At 45.0% G+C, this 10,394-nt stretch overlaps 1 long non-coding RNA gene across 1 annotated transcript; it reads left to right on the top strand.

Annotated features, from left to right (window-relative positions):
- The first annotated feature begins 992 nt into the window (after positions 1-992).
- LOC116967651 lies at positions 993-1,224 on the top strand. The gene is made up of 2 exons (XR_004410299.1): positions 993-1,062; positions 1,112-1,224. It is a non-coding gene; the product is annotated as an uncharacterized LOC116967651 (long non-coding RNA).
- The last annotated feature ends 9,170 nt before the right edge of the window (positions 1,225-10,394 follow it).

The following is a 10,394-nucleotide window of genomic DNA, read 5'->3' as shown; positions in this document are numbered from 1 at the left end:
GGCTGCTCCACCTGGCCCCGTGCTGGCGGGACGAACACCCCGGGCACCATCAACGGGGACCCATACTCCAACTCGCAGGAGGAGGATGCCAAGTCCTCCTTGGTTGCGGTGCGGATCCCCAGCAAAACCCATGGGAGAGCGTCCACCCAGTCCGGATAATTGAGCCGTGCCTTCAGGGCATCCTTGAGTTAGCGGTGAATATGGCCGGTCGCCGCAGGAATCACTGATGACCGGCCCCTTCGTTTCCCGAGAACGAACAGAGTGGGCGACATTACCTGCCTGCAGCTCCCCAGCGATGATGATAATAGCACCAACCCCCTCTGCTGACGTCTGGTGCCCGGCATGCAAGGCCCGGCACCAGACGCAAGGTTCTCTGTTACGCCCTGTTGTGATATATGTTACATATACATCACAAGTTCCAATGTAATACATTCAATGATAGTACATTACAAATACATCAGATCTCCCCTTCACTTTAATTATATCACATCTCCCCTTTCACTTTAATTACATCACATCTCTCCCAAATATCCACATAAGGATTTACACTCAATTTATACTACTCAATTAAGAGTGCCGCTGTTTTTTTTCACTTTAACCTCAAACTCTAGAAACTCTATCAAAGGGCCTGTGTCGTTGCCGTTTGCCCCTGTCCCACTTAGGAAACCTGAACGGAAACCTCTGGAGACTTTGCGCCCCACCCAAGGTTTCAGTGTGGTCCCCGGAGGTTTTTGTCAGTCTCCCGACCTGCTTCCACTACCTGCAACCTCCGGCAACCACCTGCAACCTCTGGGAACCGCACAGAAACCTTGGGTGGGGCGCAAAGTCTCCAGAGGTTTCCGTTCAGGTTTCCTAAGTGCGACAGGGGCATTAGCCTGCGACTGGGAGACTGGCTCTTGCCTCTCGCTGCATCTCAGTGCATCGTGTCTTCTGGGGACTTGCCACTTCTTGGAGACTATTTCTGGCTTCTGGGAGACTGGCTCCTGGGAGACTGGCTCCTCTGTCCAGTTTACTCACCTCTGGGAGACTGGCTACAGGTGGTCTATCCACGGCTACACAGGGGTCTATCCACTGCTACACAGGGGTCTATCCACGGCTACACAGGCTTCAGGTCTCTATCCTGGACTAGACGTCTCTATCCTGGATTAGACGTCTCTATCCTGAACTTACTCTCCGCCTGATCTCGTAGACTTGCTCCATCTAGGAGGCGGACTCCCCCTTCAAGCAGAAAAATCTTAGTCAATACTAAACAGTCAATACAAAATATTTTTGTTCTTTCAATTTCGTTTGTATATAAAAAAGAATTTATTGAAACTGTTGAATAACAAAAAACAGATTTGGTTTCGCTGAGAGAATAAAAAAAACTGCGGCAATCTTTTATACAGATGAAATATTGACTAGGAATATAGTCACCACAGATATGAAAGTAAAAGTCTGTACATTCACTGGCATTTCTTTTTCCCAGCCCTAGTCAACTTCACTGACTTCTCCAAGATAGGAAAATACAATTCTGCATTACTGTTATGCCCTCAAATGTATGAAAACATGCCCATTCAACACTACATGCTTTACTTATTCTTCTGCATAAGGATGCTTGTAAAAAAAAAATTAATCAAATTGTACAGCACAAGTGGAAAAATAAATTGCAGCTGTGGTGCGTGGGTCTCGACAGGAGGCACGAAGTCCAGTGTTTTGAGAAGCACCTTTATTATATTCCTCCCGGTTGTAGGGAAGACGAAACTAGAGGAAGATGGCACCCAAACCCCTGCCTTTTAAACTCCTGTGCCGAGGGGTTCGGCAGTATGATGGCACGACCCTTAGGAGCCGCCACACAGCGTTCCTTCTGTGTCCCTCTGCTCTGCTACTTTACACATCACAGGCACTGACATTTACAGTATATACATGTTCCATATTGTACCAAGACATTACATCTCCCTCTTCACTTTAAAGATTTTACATTCAATTCAATTCAACTTTATTGTAATTGCACAGATACAAGTATAGGTACAACGAAATGCAGTTTAGCGTCTGGTCATAGTCATAGTGCAAGATAGAAAAAAAAAGAAAAATACAGAACAAGCATACATTAGAGTAAGAAGAGTAGTGGTTAACAATGTGGATGGAGAGACCAAAGATATCTAGCGACGGGACTCCGAGTTCAGCAATGTAAGTGTGTTGTTGAAAAAGCTGTTCCTCATCCTGCTAGTTTGAGACCTGAGGCTCCTGTACCGCCTCCCTGATGGGAGGAGGGCAAACAGTCCATGGTTAGGGTGAGAGGGGTCCTTGATGATCTTCCTGGCCCATCTCAGACACCGTTTTCGGTGGAGGGCATCCATGGCAGGGAACGAGGCACCGATGATGTGCTGAGCGGTTTTCACCACCCGTTGTAGTGCCTTCCTATCCGTTGCAGTGCAACTGCTGTACCATACCGTGAAGCAGGTGGTCAGGATGCTTTCGATGGTACAGCGGTAAAAGTTGGTCAGGATGAGGGATTACGTGAAGAACCCGCTCAGTGCGCAGGCGCGGCATACTTCCAAGCAGCGGTGTGGAATCACAGATAAACACAGTTAATTGAAGTAAACATAGTAAAGATAAGGAGACATCAATTTATTAGTTTGATCCATATAATGAGGGTGGGAGCGGAGGGCACGTAATCCCTCATCGTAACTCCTCATAAAATACAGATCAAACTTCAAACTGGTAAGTTCTTGTTTAATCTTACTATTTTACTTCGGATTCACGTGAGTGACTACGTGAAGATTTCAAAGCTCTGTGATTTCAAACCGTGTAACAGTTTTATTTCACTCACTGCCGAAGTTCTTGAGGGAGGAAGTGTTATCGTAATCAACCAATGAATCTGTTTTTCAAGAAACAAAAAGGTATTTATTAACAATAACAAAAATAAATTGCTCCCCCGGGCTTAAATTAAATATTTGCAGCTTCTAATATCTTTGCTGTAAATAAATCAGGTTTCATCAACGGCTTATTGTAAAATGTTCTGAATGTTGTTTCCCTCGACCATCCTGCCGTATTTAGTATGAGGTCAATAGGTACATCCATTCTCGCTGCCGTTGATGTAGATGCTGCCCTAGTGGAATGAGATTTAAAGGTATTAATATCTATCCCGGCAGCTTTCAGTACCTGTTTTAGCCATCTTGAGATGGTTTGGCTTGTTACCCGGCCATGAGGTTTCTTGTGGCTGACCCATAAGGCTTGTTCACTCCCTCTGATGTTGTGGGTTGTGTCTATGTACTGTTGTAGATGGGTCACGGTCGTGGCTCTGGTGGGTAGGCCCGGAATACCACTAGTGGATTAGCTGTTCCTGGCCTGCTTTGTTTCACCAGACCTTGTAGAATGAATGTGATCTGATCTGGGGTAGTCACCATGCTGTCCAGCCTCAATTTGTGTAGTGACTGGACCCTCTGAGCGGATACGAGTGCCATCAACATGAGCGTCTTTAGTGTAGTTTGCTCGAGGCCGAGGGATCTGGCTGGTGGCCATTCCCTGAGGTATGTCAGGACCACACTGATGTCCCAAATATGGGTATACCTGGGCTTAGGGGGCTTGATATTATAAATGCCCCTCATCAGTTTTACCACCAGTGGATGGGATCCCATTGCCTGTTGTCCTGCAGGTTTGAGGTAAGCAGAAAGAGCACTTCGTGCTGTGTTGACGGCACTGTAGCTGATCCCTTCATGATGGTGGCCAGGAACTCCAGTACGTTGGTGACTGTTGCTGTTGTATATGTTGTCCCTGTTTCCTGGCAGTACTTTTCCCATTTTTTGATGCTGGTTAAGTACTGCCTCTTGGTGGATGTTCGAAGGGATGCCGACATGGTGGTGATGGTTTGTTCGGACAATCCCAGTTCCAGGTAAGGTCTGTTCAAAACCTGCAACCCAGGAGTTTAATGTCTCTATGGCATGGGTGGCTTATGCCTGATACTGGGTGGGTTAATAATCCTGGATTACTGGGAAATACCATTGGTGATTCTACCACCATGTCATGTAGAACTGGGAACCATGGCTGTGTAGGCCAGTCGGGCACCATCAAAATACCAGAAGCAGAGTCCATCTGTATTTTGCGTAGTACCCGACTGATGAGGCAGAAGGGGGGAAAAGCATAGAAGAAGAAATTTCCCCAATCCAGCGTGAAGGCATCTACCGCTGCTGCCTCTGGGTCTGGTTCCCAAGCGACATACATAGGTAACTGGTGATTTAGTCTTGATGCAAATAAATCGATATCTGGCGTTCCATATTGCTTAATAATTTTAGCAAATACTTTAGGGTTTAACATCCATTCGATATTATCATTGAATTTGCGTGACCTGGTGTCTGCCACTGTGTTTAGTTTACCTGGTAGATAGGTAGCTGAGAGCCAAATATGTCTTTCGACACACCATTGCCAAATCATATTGACCAATTTGTCGCATGATAATGATTTTATGCCGCCCATATGGTTAATATAAGCCACCACTGTAGTATTATCAATTTGTAACCGAACATGCAAGTGCTGCATATTGGATACATATGCTTTTAAACCATAAAAGGCGCCCAACATCTCTAAATAGTTAATGCCCAGTGTAAATAGTAATGATGACTCTGGGTAAGTCCATCTACCACCTGTGCTGGATATGGAGTTAGTTGCTCCCCATCCTTGAGCACTGGCATCTGTTTGAAGCACTAAAGTAGGGTTAGTGATGATAATAGGGCTGAAACTATGCCAAACATTTTTTGCCCACCACTGTAGCTCTGATATTGCTTCAGTGGGTAATTCCATGACACGGTCATAGTGACCTCTATGTCGTTTTAGTGCCTGTACCTTTGCTCTTTGTAAATTTTGATAGTGCAAAGGTCCAAATTGTGAGCCGGAAATGCTGTTACCATTTTCCCAATCACTCTTGCTACTTGTCGAATAGTTGGTCGTTTGTTGACCATTAAATTATTGCATGATTGTGCTAATCCAACCATTTTTTCCTTCGGCAAGGTAACAGTCATATGGTCTGAGTTAATTGTGAAACCCAGGTAGTCCATAATGGTGGAGGGATTTAACTTAGATTTATCTGGATGTAGGACGAACCCCAGAGTTTCGAGGAGCTGTTTTGTAGCTGATACTGCTGTCACAGCCAGTTCCATGGTTTTTCCTACTATCAGAATATCATCTAAATATGCCATGACAATATGTTTTTGTTTTCTTAGTATTGCCATGGCTGGCTTCAATATTTTGGTGAATAATCTTGGGACTGAAGTTATATCATTGGGCAATGCTTTGTACTGCCACTGCTGCCCCAACCAGATACATTTTAGGTTTCTGCAATGATCCTTGTGTATGGGTATTAGATAGTAAGCATCTTTAAGATCAATGCTTGCCATGAAGTATCCTTTGGAAATCAGTTGTCTGGCAGTAACAAATGTTTCCATTTTGAAATGTATATACTTAACAAACTTGTTTAGTGATGTTAAGTCAATGATGATGCGACATCCACCATCTTTTTTGGTTTTAGTGAATATATTGGATACAAATTCCAAAGGTTCATGTTTGGTCTTTTCTATGACCCCCTTTGTGATGAGTCTCACCAGTTCAGCTTGTCCCTCACGTTTCTCTTTGACGGAGGGAGAAAATACCCTTTGGGGCCAATGTTGAACTGGCGGCGTTTTTTCTGATATGAACTGTATTTTATATCCACTAATGCTGTTGAGTATATACTTGTCACTCGTGACCGTACCCCATTCTTCTTTAAACAAGTGTAATCTCCCCCCTGTTAGTAAAGCACCCTTATTCTCTATATGCTGGTAGGAACCAGACCCACCTACCTCCATGGTTATTGGCGTTTCTGTTTCCTCATTTTCTTGAAGATTTTGTTCTGACGTGCTGGCGATGTTGGGGGGAGGCGCATTTTCCAGGGGGTCCGCTCCGGGCCCTGATCTAAAAAAGATCTTTGGGGATAATATGCGGACCCCGAGCGTTCACCAGTCCCATATTGAGGACGTCGACTGGTGGATGCCGTGGGTTGCTGCTGCTTGGGTACCGGAGGTCTTGGTTTGCTCGTCGCGGGGCCTGCCCTCATGAGGCCGAAAGTTTTCGCTGCTTCCTCCATGTCCTTCAGTTTTTTATTGAGATCTTTCCCAAATAGCAGAGCGTCCGTCTCCGCAGCTGGGGCTCTACACAACCCAGCAAATTTGGGATTGAGGGCAGGTCTTATGATTTCCCTCCGGAGATTGTTAATCTCAAACTGTGTGTTACACATTAATGCCAGCACATCCTGCTGGCAGGTATCCATCTCCGTGGTCTCCACGGAACGAGCAAAGGCTGTGATGGCCGACGTCAGGAGCCTGAGGATCCGCTGTAGTTTTAATTCTTGGGTTCGGATGTGTGACCCCACATGCCCCCAGATTTGGCTGTTTACACTTTTTACTTTGAGGGCCTCACAGTTTTCTGGTGCTGTGTATTGTTCTAGTACCTCAGAGAGCACCTTTTCCATTAAGGGTTTGTTCGAAAGATGGTTGATGCTGGCCGCCATTCTTTGTTCCAGCGGTGCTCCAGCCCGTGGGGTTGCTACAAAGCGGTCCACCACACCCAGCAGCTCTTCCTGCTCCTGCACCCCTTGCATACTCCCGAACTCGTCCGCCTGCCCCTGTTGCAGACCAGCCCAGCCCTGGTCACCAATGCTAGCCTCCAGTAATGAGGGAGCAGAGGGCAGTGCACAAGACACTGTGGAGGAGGTACCTGACCTTCCTCCCCGGGAACGCTCTTGCTGCGTGTCCCGCTGGAGCACCTGCTCCAGGAGCTGCTGAATGCAGCTCAGGCGACTGTCTCTCCTCCGTTTGGGTGGAGACATGTCCCCCTCCGATGAATCGGAAATGACCGGCCGGTTTGACTTCCTGGTCGATTTTCTCCCAGTCCGCCGTGCAGGTATTAGCGGGACTGGGCTCGGCTCGGTCTCGGGGATAGCGAAACGCTCTAAGAGCGACGCTGCCGCCAGTTGCTGCCCCGCTGGAATAGAACGCTCCTCTGGTGGAGTTAGAGCGGGGGCAGTTTTCTTGGAGAGTCTTTTTTGTTGTGTAGACATTTCTGCAAGCAAACACAACTTCACTCTCCTCCGTTAGTTTTGCACTCACGTGACTCCGAAGTAAAATCAGGGTGAACATGGTGAAAGTTATGTCGGGTATGCTAATCTAAACAGGTGTGTTTTGAGTTGTGATTTGAATTGATCGATAGTGTCCAGGTTACGGATGGGAGGTGGGAGAGTGTTCCAGAGACGTGGGGCAGAGCAGCTGAAGGCTCTGGCACCCATGGTGCTGAGTCTAAATGTGGGGACAGTTAAAATTGCAGCTGAGGAGGAACAAAGTGACCGGGAAGGAGTGTATGGTAGCAGCAGGTCAGAGAGGTATTGGGGAGCAAGGTGGTGTAGGGCTTTGAAGGTCAGCAGTAAAATCTTGTAGTTAATCCGGTGGTGCACAGGGAGCCAGTGGAGCTGAGTGAGGATGGGTGTGATGTGGTCCGATGATCTGGTGCGGGTGATGATCCGGGCTGCAGAGTTCTGAATGCATTGGAGGTGATGAAGAAGTTTATTGGAGGTGCAAGTGAGGAGGGCGTTGCAGTAATCGATGCGGGATGTGACCAGAGCGTGGATGAGGACTTTTGTATTGTCTTTGGAGAGGGAAGGGCGGAGTCTGGAGATGTTGCGGAGATGAAAGTATGCAGAACGTGTGATATGGGGGCCAAAGGAAAGTGTACTGTCCAGAATGACGCCGAGACTTTTGACATGGGTGGAGGTGGGTATGGGTGAGCCATCAACTGAAATGGTGAACGGGTGGGTTTTGGAGAGTGTGGACTTTGAGCCAATTAGCATGATTTCTGTTGTATTTCCCTTGAGTTTTAGAAGGTTGAGTGACATCCAGTTGCTGATAGCTTGCAGACAGGTGGTGAGGGCAGTTGGGGGAAAGGAGGTGTTTGGTTTTGTGGAGAGGTAAAGTTGTGTATCATCGGCGTAGTAGTGAAAATTGATTCAAAAATGACGGAGAATATTGCCAAGGGGTTGAATATAGATGATAAAAAGCAGTGGCCGCAGCACCGATCCCTGAGGAACACCATGGGTGACTGTGGCAGTTGTGGATGTGACTTTATTTCCCTGGATGAACTGTTTTCTGTCGTGTAGATAGGACCTGAACCAAAGTAGTGCATTGTTGTTGATGCCGGTGGCAGATAGACGTTCCAGAAGAATTGGGTGGGAGATGGTGTCAAAGGCTGCTGTGAGGTCGAGGAGGATCAGGATGGATAAGTGGCCGGTGTCAGCTGCGAGAAGGAGATCATTTGTAATTTTTACCAAGGTTGTTTCAGTGCTGTGATTGTGGCGAAAACCGGACTGAAATGGTTCATAGAGGTTATTGTTTTGAAGGTGGACTTGAAGTTGTGTCGTTACTGTCCTTTCCAGAAGTTTAGTGATGAATGAGAGGTTGGAGATGGGGCGGTAGTTATTTAGATTTTTTGGATCAGAACCTGTTTTTTTTAGAATCGGGGTGACAGAAGCTGTTTTGAGAGATGTAGGGACAGTAGCAGTTGATAGGGAGGAGTCAATTATGGACGTTATGATGGGTGAGATAGAGGGCAGACAGGATTTAACCAGGACAGTAGGGATGGGATCAAGCAAGCAGGAGGAGTTCTTGGACTTGGTGATGAGTTTAGTTATTTCTTCGACTGTTGGAAGCTGGAAAGTACATAGGGTGGAGAGTGGGGAGTCCAGTGTGGAAGTCCAGGGTGGGCTGTTGTGAGCAGAAGCTGAGAAAGAGTTCAATTGGTGATGAATGCTGTTGATTTTGGTACTGAAGAAGTCCAAAAACGTATTACACTGAGCAGTGGAGGTGAGGTGATTCGAGCTTTCAGGAGGCTTAAGTAGTTTGTTGACAGTGGAGAATAAAGTCCGAGTGTTATTTTCACTGTTGTTGATGATGTTGGAGTAGTAGGAGGATTTAGCAGCAGTCAGGGCATTTTTATATGAGAGAAGATGATCTGTATGCATTTGGTTAGTCCAGTTTTCTTTGTAAGTCTCTCCATTTTCATATGGCGGAGTTCAGGAGTGTACCACGGAGATGACCTGCTAAAAGAGACTGTACGGGTTTTCAGAGGAGCCAAGGAGTGATTACCTTCAAAACACTGATCACCCCATAATCAGGAAACCCAAATCACCTGTGCAGACAGAACACTAATAACCCCAAGATACGGACACCCAGTTCTGTTTTACTCCATTTATGGCCTTTTTTTTTTGTTTACTTTATTAGAAGTTAATACAGTACAAAACAATACAGTGGTACCTAATTTTAGGTGCCAACTATGTCATAACGTAATACATTCTATGTACAACCTCTAGTTTTATGTTTTTGAAAAGGAAGTAAGAAAAACAAAAAACAAAGAAAAATAGAGAGAAGAAAAAGGAAAAATAGATTGTAGAAAATAGAAAAACGTGAAGTGTGTATATAAGAAAAGAAAAAGTAGAAAGTAGAAATAGGAGAAAAAGATCCTTAAAAAGGAAATTTTCATATCTTTGTTCGGAGATGTAAATCTATCCACGACCTGACCTGAAATCAGTAATCTTTACGGTACCGCTGCATCACATGATTCCAAAAAGTCGATGAAAGGGGACCAACTCCTTAAGAATTGGTCATATTTATCTATTAGTCGGAGTCTCTTCTTCAAGGTGTGCTATGTCCATCATATTCCTAATCCACATTTTAATAGTTGGTATAGCTGTATTTTTCCAAAATTTAAGTATCAATTTCTTTACAATTATTAACCCATAATTTTAAAAAACTTTTTGGTCTTTATTTAAATTGATATCTTCTACTATTATTCCAAATATAATCCATTCCGTATTAGGTTCTATTCTTGACTTGAAGAGCTTTGTAAATATATCAAATATATCGCTCCAAAATTTATTCAACTTTGTACATCCTACAAATGAATGTGTTGTATTAGCATTTTGAAACAAACATTTATCGCATCTGGGAGAGACGTTTGGGTAGACTGTATTCAACCTCATTTTTGAATAATATAGTCTATGTAATAATTTAAATTGAATTAAATTATGTCTTGCATTAATGGAACAATTATGTGTGTTCATCAGATGCTTATCCCATCTATCTTCCGGGATCTTTATCAGTAGTTCATGTTTCCAATCTTCTCTTAGTGCCTCTGTTGAGGGTAATTCTCTATTTAATATACTATTATAAAAATATGATATTAGTTTTTGTGAATCTTCTTCTTCGAGTCCGTTGCAATCTCAGATGTCGTTCTGCCAGTATCTGGCGCAGGTCACAGCTGGTCGGGTTGGTTCAGCCAGGTCCTGGGGGCTGCACTGGGGGGCGTCGTCACACTCCAGTAGGTGGGACATTGTCTGTACT

The sequence above is a fragment of the Amblyraja radiata genome, chromosome 40 (assembly GCF_010909765.2).
Source record: "Amblyraja radiata isolate CabotCenter1 chromosome 40, sAmbRad1.1.pri, whole genome shotgun sequence".
Lineage (NCBI taxonomy): Eukaryota > Metazoa > Chordata > Chondrichthyes > Rajiformes > Rajidae > Amblyraja > Amblyraja radiata.
The sequence above is the reverse complement of the archived record's forward strand: the minus strand, read 5'-3'. Positions and strand labels throughout refer to the sequence as shown.